General features: G+C 33.5%; 1 protein-coding gene across 11 annotated transcripts in view; it reads left to right on the top strand.

Annotated features, from left to right (window-relative positions):
- LOC145254806 (uncharacterized) overlaps window positions 1–19,091 on the top strand; it is a 400,418-nt gene that overhangs the window by 7,191 nt on the left and 374,136 nt on the right. The window contains exon 1 of one of the 11 annotated variants that reach the window (XM_080113616.1): window positions 15,416–15,551. The exons of the other annotated variants lie outside the window; for them this stretch is intronic. The gene's annotated coding sequence lies outside the window, so the exon portion shown is untranslated. Of the gene's footprint in view, window positions 1–15,415; window positions 15,552–19,091 lie in introns of those variants that run through there. 11 annotated transcript variants of the gene reach the window in all.

Raw genomic sequence — 19,091 nt, forward strand, 5'->3', positions numbered from 1 at the left:
TCCGTCAAGTTGAGGCTGCCATTTTGGAAGATCAGCGCATTACTATTCGCCAAATAACCCAAGATGTCAAGATTAGTACAGGGTCTGTGGAAACTATCATTCATGACCATTTGCATATGCATAAGGTGTCTGTCAGATAGATTCCCAGGTTGCTCACACCATTCCAGAAGCGAGAATGCGTCGAGTGCTCAAGGATGAATTTGGAGATGTGCCAAGAAGATGAGTGAAAGTTTTTCAAAAGATTGATTACACAGGTTGAAACCTTGGTCCATCACTATGATCCAGAGACCAAAGCCCAGTCAATGCAGTGGAAGTACTTGGACTCACCACCTCTAAAGAAGGCAAGGGTGCAGCCCTCTGCTGGCAAGGTCATGTTCACAGTCTTCTGGAACCAGGACGGTGTAGTGCTGACAGATTTCCTGGCAAAGGGTACCACAATTACAGGAACCTATTATGCTTCACTTTTGAGGAAATTAAGGGAAGCTATCAAAATCAAGAGGCGGGGCAAGATCAGCAAAGGTACCCTCCTCCTGCAGGACAACGCTCCGGTCTACAACTCGCATGTCGCCAGATCAGAAGCACGGGTGTGTGGTTATGAAATCCCTACCCCATCCTCCCTACTCTCCTGCATTGCACCCTCTGACTTTCACCTCTTCCCAGCCATGAAGTTGTTTTTGAAAGGAAAGCGTTTCCCAGATGATGCAGCCTTGATTTCTGAAGTCACGTCGTGATTGGAGGACCAACCTGGGGTGTTCTACCAAAATGGTCTCCAGAGCTGCATCAAAAGATGGGAGAAATGCATAACTCTGGGTGGTTCCTATGTAGAGAAAGACTAATAACTGTGCCAAGTTTCGTTGCTCTACTGCTATGGGAAGTGGGTCAGGGGTATTACTTCTTGCACGCCTCTCTTATCAAGGCCCAGGGGCCACTCGAGGATAAGGGTTAAAGAGTGTACAGTAGTCAATTGGGCAAGATAGTAATTGTCAGTAATGGAAATTAAGTAAATTTGTTAACTTAAGGGGAACGGCTTATCAAGAACTTGTTTACATTGGACTTGAAGACAACCATATTGAAGTCAGCTGGAAAGCAGGAAAACGGAAGGCAGTTCAACAGGCGTACAGTTCTAAGAAAGAAGCTTTGTTCATGGAATCTACGTTTAGGTTTTGGCACAGCTAAAGAGTGGGGGGAATTTTTGATAGTGTTTTCAACTAGATGAGTGTTTCTTGTGAAAGTTTGGCAGGGGAGTTGTATATTATTGATTCTCTTGAAATGTTTAAAACAAAACAGAAAAACGAAAAAATTAGGCACAAGGCCACAAAATATGTGGGAGAGGTGTCTGTGGTCATCCTCATCACTGTACCTTTGCTAGTCTATTCTGATCCTAGCTAACGTTCTCATTCACCACAATACCTCAAGCACACCGGGAGGGGGGGGGGAGAGTGTCTTCCTACTTAAGATTCCCAAGTCATATCGTGTGTATGTGTATGTAAAATCGTTTATTTAATTCATTGACGTGGGGTAGGGTAGGAGAAAGACCTCCACCCTCCAAAAAAAAAAGATCCTTAACTTTCATGCAAAGCAAAACACCAAGACAAGTTTTTTTCATAGTTTCTTTTAGCTTTTCTTTTTATTCTGCGTCTTAAATCACTCTTAAATCACTCGGAGTCACAACCTAATTAACAGATTTTCCACATATTCACTGTAGCGTCTTCCCAGCTCAACTCTCGGTTTTTATAAACTAGCAGGGTGACCCGCCATTGCCCGGGATTGAATGATCACACCCTCGTATTTTTATTGTCATCGAAATCAGTGAAATCGCCCATTTTTCAAACTAATCGATTGATTGCCTGCTCTAGTTGGGAACCCATCATTGTGCACTGGAAGTTTCAGATGTCTCCCTCTAGTCACTTAGTCCACAATACGTTGTAGTCTACATTGCACTGTAGAAAACCTACTTTTGTATTTTTATGAATCTTTTTTTATACACAATAGCTTAAATTTAAGTTTAAAATACAAAAGTGAAAGATTATGGTTCAATAGTGCTTTAAACAGAAACATTCATTTTGAACGCGCCCCTGTCATATCAAAGAACCTACTGTTGATATGCCGAGCCTTTTTGCTTGTGTGGTAATAAAACTTTTCAAATACACTTGTGATGTTATGGTGTTAATTTTGGTAAAAATCGCCTGTTCCTTCTTTCATTGGATTTTTTTTTTTTTGATACTTATCGAAGACATTCTGATGCAAAACCTGCCTAAGAACACTGCCAGGTACATTAAGTACATTTGTGTGAAATTTCATAAAAATCAGGTCAATTCAGTTGTTTTGGAGTCCATACAGAACCCTTTGTGTCTCTGTCTGTCTGTCTGTCTGTCTGTCTGTCTCTCTCGCACACACACACACACACAAGTTCCTTTCATATGAATGTAAAGATATTCTAAACATATTTTTGTCGTTTTATTTATTGTTGATATTTATCATTATCAAGTATTCACCTGCTTTTATTTATTATATTCAAATATTAAAACTGTATCCAACTGACTTTTTCAAATTTAGGGCCCCAAATCTGCTACACAGAATGACTACTGTGGCCTATTTTCCACAATGACTATTTACAGTGAAATTGGCTTAAAACTTCTTTAAAATATATATATATATTTTTTTTTTAATGCAAATAGGTCACAAATAAGCAGGTAAAGTAGAATAAATTATTTTTGACTAATTTTCCAAAAAATATTTCCTTTAAAACGAAATTGATGTCACCAATAATCATTTTGCTTGTTCTGAACGTGCTACCTCTCAGATCTGTATCACTGTCACATTTTCGGAGTTATCTTATTGTCTAACTATCGAATGATGTTCCTAAGTTTTATGCATTCCCTAATTTACTTGGTAGCCTCTGTCTATTGCTAGCAGTTTTTATGACTATGACTTAATATCTGATTAAAAAGAAATACAAATAAAAAATAATAGCAATGACTAGCGTGCGGGGTGGGGTGGGGGGCGTCCAGCTTTGCCCGGTCAGAAAATATGCTTAAATATTACATTTTTATTTATCCAGATTTCGTATATATTATTGTTAAGTCGTAATTTCAAAAGCAAAAAAAAAACAAACAAACAAAAAACGAAGATATTTATGTGCCATCAGCTAGAATCGAAACAAAAGCAAAACTGTAGCATTCAAAGCCAATAACGTTATCACTGTACCAACATGACACGTATCAGATCTGATTAAAAATTAAAAATAAACTAAGATGAATGTACAAAATGTATAACGATTTTTTTGTCAATTTTGACTTCTTTTTGACTCCTTAAAAACTATTTTAACCGACTAAAGACCCATAAATGAACGGTCCATAAAAAATGCCATCATTTGAGGCCCCTAGCGCCACTCTGTGACTTTTAGTTTCGAAAGAGATAGAGTTTGAAAATATGGCGACAGACAGACAAACAGACAGACAGCCTTTTATATATTAGATTATCGTCTGCTAAACTGCTAATTTTTCTGAGATTAAAAAAATCTGACTTCGACCCTGCAAACTCTGCTTTAAATGTTCCTATGTCACAACACACACATTGTGATGTGGTGAACTTTGATCATCATAGGAGAAGTATTGATTTTTAATTTCTCATGTAACATATTGCAAAAACAAAATTTTTTCTAATCTTTTTGCTTAAATATAATTTCTCGTTTAATGTTTCCTAACATAAAGACCTTTAAATTTTCTTGTATTTTGGAAACGAGTTCTTAAATGACTACCATTTTGACCGCTTAAAAAAATTTAAAGCTATCTGTATATATAAAAGTGACCTTGTCTGTGTGTGTGTGTGTGTGTGTGTATGTGTGTGTGTGTGTGTGCGTGCGTGTGTGCATGTGAAACGGCCTCTACCAAACTACTCTGTCAATTTTTTGAAACTTTAGAGGATTCGGACACGTGAAGCAAATTCGCTTTGTTTTTTTTTTTAGGTCAAAAAATAATGCCAGTTGGTTCTTGGTGATACTGATGGCAGTAGGAGTAGAGATTATGATGTAAGTGATAAAAGAGCAGCATGAAAAATGAAACACAATGTTTTGTCAAAAACAAAAATAATGCAGTGAATAATTACTGCTTAGTGATAATGTGAGTGAAATGTCTATGATTTTCTCTGTAAAAGACCCTGTTGGGAGATGCCGCTTAGGCAGAAAAATGCAAGAAAATTTAAAAGTAAATTTTTCTGAAAACATGGGCAATGGCTGGTGTGATAAGTTAGCATATAAAGCTTTTGTGTCTAAAGCTATAATAGTCAATGAAATATTACGTCTCTCTCTCTTCTCTCTCTTCTCTCTCTCTCTCTCTCTCTAAGTTTAAGGATTAAAGTTAAATTCTGTAGATTAAATATGCATAAAGATATATTCAAGTTAAGAATTTATTGTTGGAAAAGAATTATATTTATTTCCTTAATCCATGGATTTTCAATAATGGCTCATATCAGAGGAAATGAAATACAATTAGCAAAATTGCAAAGCTATTCAGATATATATACATATATATATCTGTGAAAACATGATTTTTTCAATTATATTTCACCTTTGTTTATATCACAAAAATATTTACAAAATATCAGAAATATAACTACTTCATTTACTCACATAAATTTATACGAAAGTATAGATTTATGTGTAAACTTTAAGTATTTACTTCAAAAGTGCTCAATACATAGGTAGAGCTAGTTAGTAATTTATAAAATATATATGGCGATTAAGCTACACTGAATATTCGGCGTTTCATCCACTCTAGGATTCCTCAGGCTTATGCGCGAATTCTGTGGTTGTTTATCGTTTTTATATGGTCCTCTTCTATTGAGGATTTAGTTAGCCAATCAGCTTTCTAGTATCCCTTCCTGGGCATGCATTTTATCGGACAAAGGATCTGTTTTAAAACTAGGTTAGTGGGTTTTTTTTGTTTTTTTTTGTTAGTTCATATATAAATATACATATGTGTGTATATATATACACTACATTTAACAACACGCCAATGAATGCATGAACTAAGATACTTACGGGCTTTAAAGGTGGGCGAATAAAAGATATATCTGCCTTACTTAAAAAACTTAAAAAATGCTAGTTTTATTTTTGGTGTCTTTAAACCCTCACCCACTCTTTTTGCTGATGAGGAGACTTTGTTTTATAAAATCAAATGATAAAATTTATTCAAGACGTATTGTCTATCTCAATAAAAACATCGAAACGATCGTGCAATTTATTGATTTTGTTTTTTCTTCCTTTTGAAACCGATTTTTAATTATAAATTATGAATCATTTTACTCAATATATATATATATATATATATATATATATATATATATATATATATATATATATATGTTTCTGTGGAAATGATTTTTTCAATTACATTTCACCTTTTTTTACGTACTAATCTGTTAATTTATGAAGCTCAATATAAATACAGAGCATATAAGAAACAAATGACGAAAGTCTATATTCCAAATTGATTGAGATTGTCGGACTGACTTCCTCATCTTGGTTGTTATTGTCACAACGTTTCGGCCGTTTTGCCCTCCGGCCTTCATCAGGTGTTTTGTATCGAACTGGGGAACCGTTTGTTAGGAGTCTCGAACCCAACCCTTTATTATTATTACGGGGGTACCGTGTTCGGACTCCAGCTAGGCTTTGGGACATAGTTGCTGATTCTCTGTTTTGAATGTTACTTTTTCACTGCCTTCGTTCAGGATTGAAAAATACAGACAATTACTATCTATATTCCAAAGTTCATGATGTTGACCATCTTACAATTTATTCATTTAATTATGTTGACATATTCACAATTCTTGACAGCAACTGTTTCGTAGTGCAAAATTATTGATTTAATTATTATATCAATTAATGAATCTATATTTTTCCCTTAACAGTTAAGGGCAAAATAGATTCATTGATTGATATAATGATATGTATACTAGATATTTGCATTATTTGGGAATTATCCTCAGTTAAAAAAAAAGATGAAAGTTAAGGGTTTACATCTTAATGGTTTAGATTCAGCCCATGAACGGATACACACACACACACGCATGCACACACATGCGTACACACACAAACTCTAAAAATAGATTCCTGCTATTAAGATGAACATCAAATTAAAATTATTGCAATTAAAGATTAGGCTGCACTGGTAATCCGATTGGTCAATCAAGGTGACGTCATGTGCTTACACAGATGTCTCACTGGGATTCATTTCTGTGATGAAAACAAATAAGTGATGATAAAATATGAACGTTGATGGATTACATCATAATAGTTATGACACACACACACACACACACACACACACACACACACACACATTCCAAAAGTAATGCCTCCTATTTTTATTCCACCCGAATGTGTCAGAGAGGATTGCAAATTGTATTGTTATGATGACTGAACTTATGCATTCATAACCCGAAAGCTTTATCTCTCTGTTGCATATATTGACGGTGTGAGACTCTTAAGAAAGCAACCCTTGTCATAGACATGCATCAGAAGCAGAGATGCATCATTGAATTTCTAGCAAAAGTGCATTGAGAATGGTGGTGACTATGTAGAAAAATAAATTCTGGACCACAAAAAGTCGCTCATTTTATTAATACCGCTCCCGTCTTCAGAGTTCTTTAACTTTATGAGTTAAAAAAAATAGGAGGCTTTACTGTTGAAATGACCATCATATGACAAAGCGTACTCTGGAAACTCGTGCACAGCCATTGTTCATCGCTTGCAAAAGTGCATTGAGAATAATGGTGACTATGTAGAAAAATAAATTCTGGAGCATAAAAAAAGATTACTTGTTTTAAATGGTACCACTCCTGTATTTGTATCTCTTCAACTTTTGAGTTGAGAAAAAAGAATTTTTAAACAGAAAGCTTCATTTTCAGAACAATCCTCATATACATACAGGTTAAAAAAAAAAAAAAAAATTTTTTTGTAGAAATTTAAATTCTGGCGCACAAAAGGTCGCTTGTTTTAAGAATATCACTCCTGTCTTTGTAGCTCTTCAACTTTATAAGTAAAAAAAAAAAAAAAAAAAAAATAGGTGACTTTATTTTTGGAACAATCCTTGTGGGTATCTACTTTTAAGAGCAACATCAAACTGAAATTATTTAATTGAATAATAAACTCCTCTAATTATCTGATTCTTACACAGATATCGAACTGGAACATCTGTATAAATGATTCAGCCCATACACCTGCGACATCTGCGTCATTTGTCAGGAAAAAGGAAAAGAAAATATTTCAATAAAGATACTTCCGGCCAAAAGAATTGATTTCAAACATGATTTGAATCTCCCCAATAAAGAAAATTAAAACTTCTTATCTCTTGGTATTTATTTGCTTCCTCATGAAAGCAAAATGTGACACAAGGTCTTTTTTAACCAGCTCCCCCAAAAAGGGGCACTCTGGAAGTACGCAAAAATAAAAATTGCCGTAGTATAGAAGGGTTTCTCCTCCATTGACTAAAGGCAAATTAGTAAATAAGAGTAGCATCAGAACAGATACTACACTGTGATCTTAGCCCGAATATTTAAACTGCCACAGCATTTATCCTATCACAATCTTTTTATTTTTGACGTCACTCTTAGTTCCCACTTCCATTTAGAGACTGACCTGCTTGCTTTTGGCTGATTCAGAAAACCGTGGCAGTTTGACACTTAGCAAAAGGTTGAAAGTGCTTTACTAACCAGCTTCATTAGCATTTTTGATTCATTCTTTTTGAGTGTTGGTAAATCTTTACTCCACCATCATTAATTGTATATACAGAGTGGCCCATTTAAAAGTAGCCCCCCCCCAAAAAATGTAGTAGAGAGGAGGAACATTCTTTTATTATTTAAATTACCTGTAGCGTTATAAAAGATGCTGAGAGTGCTTCCCATTGACATCTATGCATTTCTGGACACGTTTAACAATGTCTGCAGATATTGCCTGTGGATCTTCTCAGGTGATTCTCCTGATAGCGTTGGTAATGTTCTCCTTTAGTTGGTCTAGATTGTGAAAATTATTTGCATAAACTTTTTGTTTTAAAGTTCCTTAAAGATAAAAATCGCATGATGACAAGTCTGGGGAACATGATGGCCTTTGCTTATTGTTCTCTCTTCCGTAAATATATAAAATCGTGTCAGTGATCTGCGAGACGTGCGGCATGTAGCAACATCTTGTTGGTGTCATTTTGTCTTGTGGTGTCAGTTGGTCGTTAAGAGAAAGATTAGAGAGATCGGACTACTTTTAAGTGGGTCGCTTAAATTGAAAAAACAAAATTGATTAGAGATATCGGGCTATTTGTAAGTGGGCCGCTTAATCTGAAAAAAACAAAATTGATTAGAGAAAGACTGGGCTATTTTTAAGTGGACCACCCTATATATATTCATTTGTAAATAAAATTTCATTGAAATCATTAGGAATCTTTTAAGTAGTTTAGAGTAAGCAAGAGTTTTTGTTGTCAATAAAAATGACACTCAACTCCCATTTGCCCAATAAACAAACACTGTCTGAGTTGATATGATCCCTAGAAAGGGATACATATCATTAAAAAATGGTTGAGTGGTTTTGCTTCAGTTCAAGTATTGAATCTGTTACATCACAGTATGGACGAGTATCGTAGGCGCAGTGGAGTTTGTAGCATGAGGCAGTGTACCTTTTGACGTCTCTCCCACAATGTCTCCACCCGCCGGTATTTATGGCTTAAACAGCCAATCACAATATTGCAAGAGAAAAGACCCGGATATACTTATAGTCATTACATCACTAAGTTAAATGAAAATATTGTAATTTTTATTCAATTAAATAAATTGGCTTTTGACGTTGAACAAAGTGTAGTACCTGTTCTGATGCTACACTTAGTCTATTCTGTCCTCAATTGATGAGAGAGAAACGATTCAGTTTATGTTCTAAGTTCAAAGTGCCCTCTTTTTTGGGAAATTGAATTTTTCTCCACATTAAAAAACTGACCATGTGTCTAACTTTGCCCTCCTGGGGAGACACGTTAATAGGAACATTTGAACTGCCAGCATGGATCTTGGCACATTTTGAAGACATGTCTATACTCTATCCAAGCTATGATCCGCGCTACAAGTTTGCCAATAGACAGACAGACAGACAGACAGACAGACAGACAGACAAAGCTGCTCAATCATAGTATATATTCTAAAAATTAAGTATCAGGGTATCTAAATTTTTTACTTTTTTTAGAAGGGAATTATCACTTATCAAGGCTTGGAGGCCACTCAAGAATAAGGGTTAATGGATGTGAGGTGGTCACTGAGACAACAGTATAATAATAGTGATGGAAATTGGGTAAATTTAATTATTTACAAGGACGGTTCAACAAATAACTTGTTTATATTGAACTTGTTGTAGTCAGCTGGAAAGCTGACTCATGGTACAGAGTTCCACTGTGGAGCAGTTCTTGGAAAAAAACTTTGTTCATGGAATTTGCATTTAAATTTAGGCACAGATAGAGTGGGGGAAAATTATTGACAATGGCTGAAACTAGACAAGTGTTTGTTTTGAAAGTTTTGCAAGGGGGGGGGGCTAGATTGTGAATACTATTGGGTTGAAACTTTGTGTAATGACTAAAAACGAATAAGAATAGACAAATTGAAAGAGAAAAAGTTATTTATTTCATTTAGAAAATGAAATATTGACTCTCCTATAAATAGGACTGGGCAATTTATTTTAGAAATCAACAGGCTATACCTTGAAGGTAAAATTCACACATTATAGTAAAAAGCAAAGCAGTTCACACATTATAGTAAAAAGCAAAGCAGTTCACACAAAAACTTACATTGCAGTTTTGTCAATAAGTTAGTGGCTTACTATTGCAAGGCTCGTGTACATAAGTTCATATGTTGTGTCGCACCTGGCTTCAAATAATATATTTTGACAACAGTAACATCTTTGAACAGGAACAAAGTTAACAAGAACGAAGTTAACAATAAATATGCATGTAGTTAAATTGTTGAAAAAAAAAAATTATATGAATGGGTCACCAGTTAGCAAGTGCTAACTCAACAATAGAAATTTTGCAATGAAAGTGATAAAACATGAATTAACAAACAAAATATAGTTATATCAAACAATTTTACAGAAATGCAAAATATATCTTAAAAGACTAAAGTTTGTTTAGAAGTTCTAAAGTTCTTGAATAAGAAATAGACAAAAGTGTCAGAAAGTTTGTTTCAAAGTTCCGTTGTGTGTGTGTGCCTGCATGTGTGTGTGTGTGTGTGTGTGTGTGTGTGTGTGTGCCTGCATGTGTGTGTGTGTGTGTGTGTGTTCACTAGAGATATAGCACCAAGGTTAAAGGAATTTCAGCATGGTTCATTACAGTTGTCTAGGATGGCCGTTGTTGATGTTGAGAATCGAGGCATATTCCAGCATTATAGGTGGCTTCCCAAAAACTCTAAATTTCTGTTCACCAAGCTAATATTTTATAGGCTTGTTGAATTTCACACAGGATTATTAGTTTTTGGGTTTAAAAAAAAAATTTTTATTAGTTGGAAAATATTTTGAGTTCACGTGTCTCTGTGAAAACCAACTTGATGATGAGAGTGAAGAGTAAACCAAACAAAAAAAGAAAGAAAAGGAGTGGCTTCTTATGCTCGTTTGTCCTACACATTGATTTCTAATCTGTAGCAGATATTTGATATTTTAAAAGTGTTTGGTTTATAACATCACTGCTGATTGGTGGTAGCAGTCAATTTCCTTTCTGGCTTGTCCAATCAGAGACCAGCTCTCAGGCTAGTTGACCACATGACTGAGTTTATAAAAGGTTAAACCCACGGCAATTCTTTTTTTTTTTTTTCCTCCATCGGCTCTAGCTTGACAACACACTTTTCTATTTGGGCATAACTTTGCCTTGCCCCTTTGCTCTTGGGCGGCAAGAAGACAAACAAGCTAACATGATTACCGCCCCACACAGACTTCGAGGCAATACACATCCGGAACTATTTTATCTTTCTACAGGGCTGTCTCTAATCTTTTGTTTACATCCATACACATAAACTCTTTCTGATACTGACCCTCTTCTTTTTCTTATAAGTTTAATAAGGAAAATGATCAATAAAGTTGTTTTGTAAATATAATAATGGACTTTGTCATTTCTATTCTACAAATCTAACACGCACACACACACACACATCATCAAACAAACAGAATTTTAACAATTTTCTCAAAAGTTTTTCAAAACGGTTCCAACGACTCTTGGAGAGAAGTTGATGAATGTACATGTTCAGAATAATTATGCAATAAGCAGTACTATTATATATTATCTTGAATTTTAAAAAAGAAATTATTTGGTGTCCTATTTATAGAACAGTGGAACCTAATGGGTTAAGTTTGACGTTAAACTAGTGAAATATCGAAAAAGAATTTCAGACTCTACATCAATAAAACTTTTAATGGTTTTTAATTTTTATTTTAAGAGTAAGCAAAGGTCGTCGATTTTAACAATAAAAAAACTTTCTTTTTTCATTGTTTTTGTTTCATGATAAAAATCAATTAGCCTATTTTAAAAAAAAACACTTCGATAAAGAAAAAAAATATTTCATGGGACTATAATCAAGTTGATAGAAAGACATGTCATTATTTTTTTCTCACAATTGTTCCGATTTAATTTGGCCTTTCTCTTTTCAAAGTTCGCTTCTTGAAAAACTTGAAACATTAATTTAAAATAATAAACATTTCATTCATAACTTTGTTATGAACATGAAACGAAACGTTTCTGTTTTATTTATGTAGATCAGGGCTTTACGTTGCGAGTGAAACAGTCGCATTTGCAAGTGATTTTTCAAAGTGGCAATTAGAAATAATGAAACGCTTATCTTTTGGCGATTGTGTTTTTTTTTTTCACTGACAATCTTCCAAAGCTTATTACTGAATGAAAAATATCTTTTCAACTTTTATTTTTTTTTAATAAAACGAGGAAATTCAAATTATTTAAACAATAAAGTTTATTAGAACAATATGCTTTTTTTTTAACGAAGGCTGTTCAAAAAACACCTGAAGAAATTCGAATGTTTATACTTTGAAATATCAACATAAAATTCAGTGCATATTTAAAATTACACTTATTCAAAACAAAAATACAGACAAATCTTTATGATGTATATACTCATCATAGAATGGAGATGTCATATTCCAAAAATCATGTGGGTTAGGATAGTAACTTTTCTATTTGGCTAGTAAATGAAAACATTTTTTTTTTATTGCATTTTCACCCCAAACAAGGCACATTGCCACTTTGTTGTAGGGAGCTACTATCAGGAACTTAGGCATCAGGGGGACTGTGTAGGGAGTTGGGCAGCAAGCTGTCGGTTCACGTTACACTTGAACTTCTGCATGTCAGTACAGTTGGGGAAGCAGGGACCCGGAAGGGAATTCCAAAGTCTGGCTGTCCTGGGGAAGAAACTACTGGAATAGAAGGCTCTCTTACATCTAGGGATCTCTACTGTGTAGGGGTGGGATTTAGCTACTTGTCGGGTTTGTCAGGGGTATTTACGTCGAGGAGGCACAAGTGCTTGTAGTTCGTCAGAGCATTCACCGTTAAAGTACTTGTAGAACAGGCAGAGGGATGCAATGTTTCGTTGATGGGACAGAGGTTGAAGTTTAGATGACAGTTCAGGACCTATCAGATTGGCGACTCTCTTTTGAACCTTATCTAGGACTGAGAGACTAGTGGCAGATGCACCAGCCCAAATATGACAACAGTACTCCATACATGGGCGAATGGTGGCCTTATAGAGGTATAGGATACTTTCGGGCATTAGTAGCTCTCTAGCACGGTAGAGAGAACCCATCTTCTTCGCAGCGGTCCTGGCGATACTCTCAACATAATTGTTCCAACTCATGTTTCCTGTGAGCGTTAGGCCGAGGAGTTTAAAAGATGTACTTTCAGATAAAGAGTCATTGGCCATTGCTATTGGTGGTAGAGAAGGTTTCTTGTAATTATTGAAGGAAACGAGTTTAGTCTTGGCAGCATTGAATGTGAATATTTAGTTATCAAAGGTCAACCAAAGATAAATTTGTCTGTAGACCCCTGCAGATAAATAAAAAAAATTACACTTGGGTAATTTCGATACAAATTTATTTCTCTTTTAAATGTGACCGTAAAGAAAAGAAAAGGATGAAGAAATCAATTTGCATTTCATTTACAATTTAGAAATAGATTGAAACGTGTTGAAAAATCAAGTCATTCCCTCTAAGGAAAGAGACATTTGAACACAAATGCTAAATATTTGTCCAGGAAATAAAACAATATTGTAAACCAGAACTATTTGTTAAATTTAAAATCAAAACAATAAAAAAAAAAAAACACTAACGAGTAGCTTTGGAGCCTAAAGCATTGTGTTTAGCATCAGCAATAGTAGCAGTAATAGCATTAACATTTTTTAAATCTTATGATAAAGCCAGCATGTCAAGGGTGCTTCATGCCAAATCTAATGTCTTTCTGCCAAGTAGCTTTGGAGACTATAAGCGACAAACGGACAATGTTTTATTATAATATATCGACGCAGTACATACAGTGCCTAGCCTTTTTTTTTTTTTTTTTTTACATGGGCATCGCCACTTATCAAGGCCCAGAGACCACTCGAGGATAAGGGTTAAAACTATTACTTTTTAATGTTTTCTAATTCAATGATTGTTTTCATTTTATCATAACACATATATATTATATTATGCATATTTTTCATATCCCCCCCCCATTCTTATATAAATTTCATTATGAAATTTAATTCCATTTTGGTTCATTTGTGTACAAAGTCAGCCATTTTATTCTATTTTAATGGTTACCCATCTGGTATTGGCCAGGCTCATCATTGCTTAACTTTGGTGATCTGGTGAAAATCGGTGTGTCAATGTGGTGGTACCATATATATATATATATAATAGTTATCCACATACTATACTGTTTCGTTGTATCACAACTCATCAGTGCGGCTAGACATACACCTTTCCCCAGTAGTGGATCGAACCTAAAACCATCATGTTGACAGTCGGCAGCTCTAACAATCTGACCAGGAATCAGTGCCCGTAAATATTTCTCCTCAAGTGTCACTTGAATTAACACTTGCCCGTCGCACAGTGTTCAAACCATCAGTTTGTTTACAAACAAACTAATAGTGGGGTCCTGGATATGACCTAAAACTATATCCGATAGTGAGGCCCCACCTTGCGGGCCTTGGGGAGTGTGGAGCCACCCTTTAATTGCCATTGCTCCCAGGTTCACTCTGACCCAGAGTGGTAGTACCTGTTAGGATCCCAACTATGGGTTAAATAGAATGTGATTTAAAAATAAAAATATACTCCATTAAAAATCGTTCCTCAAAATAACTAGATTCGGCATTAAATAATCTGAAAAAGGTTGATATGCCGTAAAACAAAAACAACCAACCAACCAACTAATAGTGGGCTTTGCTTAATTGCTTAATTACAAGTTGGGTGAAAATATATTTACAAAGTGCTAAACCCAAAGAGGGTGGGGGACTTTAATTTGTCATCCACATACAGTACTGTTTTGTTGTATCACAACTCATTAGTGCGGCTAGACATATACTTTTCCCCAGTCATATATCAAACCTACAACCGTCACACACACACACACACACACACACACACACACACACACACACACACACACACACACGGCATAATTATATTGACACACCGGTTATCATGAAATCACTAAAGTTAAGCAACGGTGAGCCTGGTCAGTACTAGATGGATAACCATTTGTGAAAATACTAGGCGCTGTATGTAGACTTAGTTTCAACTTTATATATATATATATATATATATTATTATTATTATTATTATTATTATTATTATTATTATTAAAAATATATGTCGATATTTTTGTGTTGTTTTTTTTTTAAAAACGATAATACGGTTATTAGTGTTTCCAACCTTGGAAATTTAGGAAAATATTTTTTCTTAGAAGAAGATCGCCCATAGTTTTTGGACATAAACAAATAAACAAACACTATTTATTTATCATTTTTACTTATAAAACAGTAATCTATGAGCAGCAGCCAGCTCAAACAAATATACATGTCCACAGCTATTGGCATTGACCCTTTATAACGTCACTACTTTTGGCAACTATTATTAATATTTTATGACATCATCTCTTAATTATGTCATTTGCCCATGACAAGCAAGTATGAGACACTGGGGTTTAGCAGTATACTAAACATATCTACCTATTTCTCACTCCCATTTGATAGATAACGTCATCATTTTGTGACGTCATCATTTTATGTGGCCATCCTGTTGTGACGTCATTAAGTGTGGATAACAAACATGATTCACAGGTTAGGGTCACAGGTCGTCTATATACTCTGTTTTAATGGATGTCGTCATCTCTGTGCCGCCTTACCTTTGTGATGGTATAAAAATTCCCCCACTCCCGGTCTTTTTCAACCCTGTTTAAGTGGATGATACAATCCCCTTGTGATGTGCACAGAGATAAATAAACAAAAATACAAGCCCCATACAGGTGTATAGATATGAATAGATAGATACACAGGTAAGCAATATTTTACTTTAAAGTATAGGATATTCTGGATTTAAAATAAAATAGTTTTGGGATATATATATATATATATATATATATATATATATATATATATATATATTATGTAATATATTGATGTTGGCATTCTGTAGATGTTCAGTGTAAATGGAAAGGCTCTGATATTATTGTAGCTTTTTTGTTAAAACTGCAAAAGTATTTATCCATGCTAGCACAAACGCCCGGCAAAGCCCGGTCGTAAAATACGCTTAAATATGATATTTTAATTCTCGCAGATTTCATATATATTATTATAGAGTTAATGTTCTATCGATTTTTATATATTATGAAATTGCGATTTCAAAAAAAAAAAAAATATCCATATGACTTGGGTGTATTAGCTTGAATCGAAACCGAAATAAAAACTTATGAAAAACAATATATATATATATATATATATATATATATATATATATATATATATATATATATATATATATATAACTTGAGTTCCTTCAGCCATAATCAAAACCGAAACCAAAACTTATGAAGAATTCTTTATAAAATTATTTATAAAAAAATAGAAGCTATAATTGAAACCGAAACCAAAACTTATGAAGAATTCTTAGTGAAATTATTTATGACAAGAAATGGAAGTACATAACAATTAAACGACCCGGATGTAAGTGTGACACAAAAAATAACACACATGCTATCGTATTAACATATAGATGCATTAGTGTTGGGACGATTAATCAGAATTGGAATTGGGAATCGCAAAAATCAAAACTTTTTTTTTTTGGGGGGGGGGGGTATGTATGACTATTTTCTAATTCCCAAAACGATTCTTTTTATTGTTTTAAAATTTATTATTTTTTTTGTTTAAAACTTAATTTTCCACGGCTCGTATTAATGATGAAATGATCAATATTTATTGATTTTCAAACTACCAGTCACATTTAAAAGAGCATTTTCACGTTTGCGTAAATTATATGCACATATTACATGGGTTTTGTGGTAACCTAATCCACACACATGAAAAAAAAACAACAACTATATTTAGAAATTTAAAAAGAATCTGAATCAGAATTAGTAAATGTATCGGAATGTAGGGCAGAATCGATAATTGTATTGGAATTGAGAAAAATTTTGGAATCGTTGCATAACTACTTTGTGTGTGTGTGTGTGTGTGTGTGTGTGTGTGTGTGTGTGTGTGTCTGTGTGTGTGTCTGTGTGTGTGCGTGTGTGTATGTACGTATGTGTGTGTTAGAAGTTTTTCAACCTTTAAAACTATGTGGAATAAACAAACTTATTCATCACAAGTCTCCATATATATATATATCTCGAGAGCTCTTTCAGCTATCATCTCATCAGGAAAAAATCGATAGCGTAAAAATAATACTATGTCGAAAGTAAAGAGAATGTGCCAAAAATTACGGGGACACTAAAATAAAGTTTATTAACGTAACGTTTAAAAAACGATTAAAATAATGGCACAACGAGGGGGGGGGCTGCAATATTCCTTTGCTTGTAAGTCAATTAATCTCTTGTAAACTCTGCGTTAGTTTGCTTCTAAGAATTTACTCAATTCTTAATATTGCAGGATGAAAGATGAGGAATAAAAGTTATATTTAACTTGATTATATCATCAGAATGAGGAAAATTTTGTCTTTAATTTCCTTATTGTTCTGAAGATATAATAAAGTAAAATATAACTTTTATTCCTCATCTTTGATTTAATCTTTTCTGATCTTCATAAGTTTTGCTTTGTTAAAGATTTACTCTCTTGAATAACTTTATATATATATATATATATATATATATATATATATATATATATAGTCTTTGAAGATTTTAACCTTTAAAAAACCATCTAGTCAGTAAGTTATTTAATCACCTGCAATCACTGCATCAACTCGCTCTCGAATTTACTATAATACCAATAATTTATTTTTCAAGGGATCATCAGTTGTTTACTATATATATATATATATATATATATATATATATATATATATATATATATATATATATCAGTTGTTTACTATATATATATATATATATATAGTTGTTGTTTACTATATATATATATATATATATATATATATAGTTGTCGTTTACTATATATATATATATATATATATATATAGTTGTTGTTTACTATATATATATATAAATATATATATATATATATATATATATATATATATATATATATATATATATATATATAGCCAGAGATGTCTCGTGTCCCGGGGTTCGAATCGTTCAGCTGATGTTAATCGTGACACCCTGCACTGAAGAATCCCGAAAGGATGAAACACTAGTGTCTGTAGGTATTTAATTATTATAGTAAAAAAATAATTATATATATATATATATTTTACTATAATAATTAGATACCTACAGACACTAGTGTTTCATCCTTTCGGCAATCTGCAGTGCAGGGTGTCACGATTAACACCAGTCGACAGATTCGAACCCTGCAACACGAGCCATCTCTGGCTCGATTAGCAAAGACTCTATCCAGTCGGCTACCATTAACCGCAAGAAATAACGTTGAATTTAAACATTTTAATTGTAAATGTTCTTGACGTCAGTCACAGTGATCTAATCGTTATACGATGATCTATGCATAAGAGCTAAATTGACCGACTTAATTCAACTGAAAGTGCTCAACGATAAGAAACGAGTTTCTTAAAGGGGCTGACATAATTATTCTTTTACTACATTAATTAAATACCTACAAACACTAGTGTTTCATCCTTTTAGAAATCTTCAGTGCAGGGTGTTAGGATTAACACTAGTCGACATTTATATATATATATATATATATATATATATATATATATATATATAGCGTGTCCAGGGGTGATGAAAAAAATATATATATATATGTCTCGGCAGTAGAGTGAAAAGCATATCTTATTTTTCTTTTGTTAATATTATTGGAGTTTTTTCCTTTTTTCCCTTGTACACATTTTTGTGAATTTTTCCATGGATTTCTGCCTTTGGATTATTTTGGACCATCTTCCAATTACGGGATTTCCTTGGATTTTACTCGTGCAAATGGAAATTCAATTAACTTTCTTGAAATTATATATTTGGATTTTACCGTCACTGGATTATTTATCTCCCACCAGCCTATCCATTCATGTGTAATCACCTTTTTCTTCACCATATTCCCTCTGCTTCACTTTTTTTTTATCTTTGACTTACTTGTTGTTTCATCAAATACTTTTGCATGCAAAATCCGATCCCGCATTTTGCTAATTCCTACCCTCTGATGAGAAGGAAAGTATTTCTTCGAAACTCCACGGATTAAGGACTATCCACTTATCTAGTGTTTCCTTTTCAGATTAAATATGTTTTAACTTTTTTTCAAAGTATTTTTTAACATGTTTTATTAACTGTTTGCTCGTATATATATATATATATATATATATATATATATATATATATATAATTTTTATATGCATTAGCAATATAGTTTTGGATTTCCTTTATTAATTTATTCTGGATAATTTTATACGATTTAAAAGCATCAGGATAACG

The sequence above is a fragment of the Euprymna scolopes genome, chromosome 30, assembly GCF_053919585.1.
Source record: "Euprymna scolopes isolate OS-2025 chromosome 30, ASM5391958v1, whole genome shotgun sequence".
Classification (NCBI taxonomy): Eukaryota; Metazoa; Mollusca; class Cephalopoda; order Sepiida; family Sepiolidae; genus Euprymna; species Euprymna scolopes.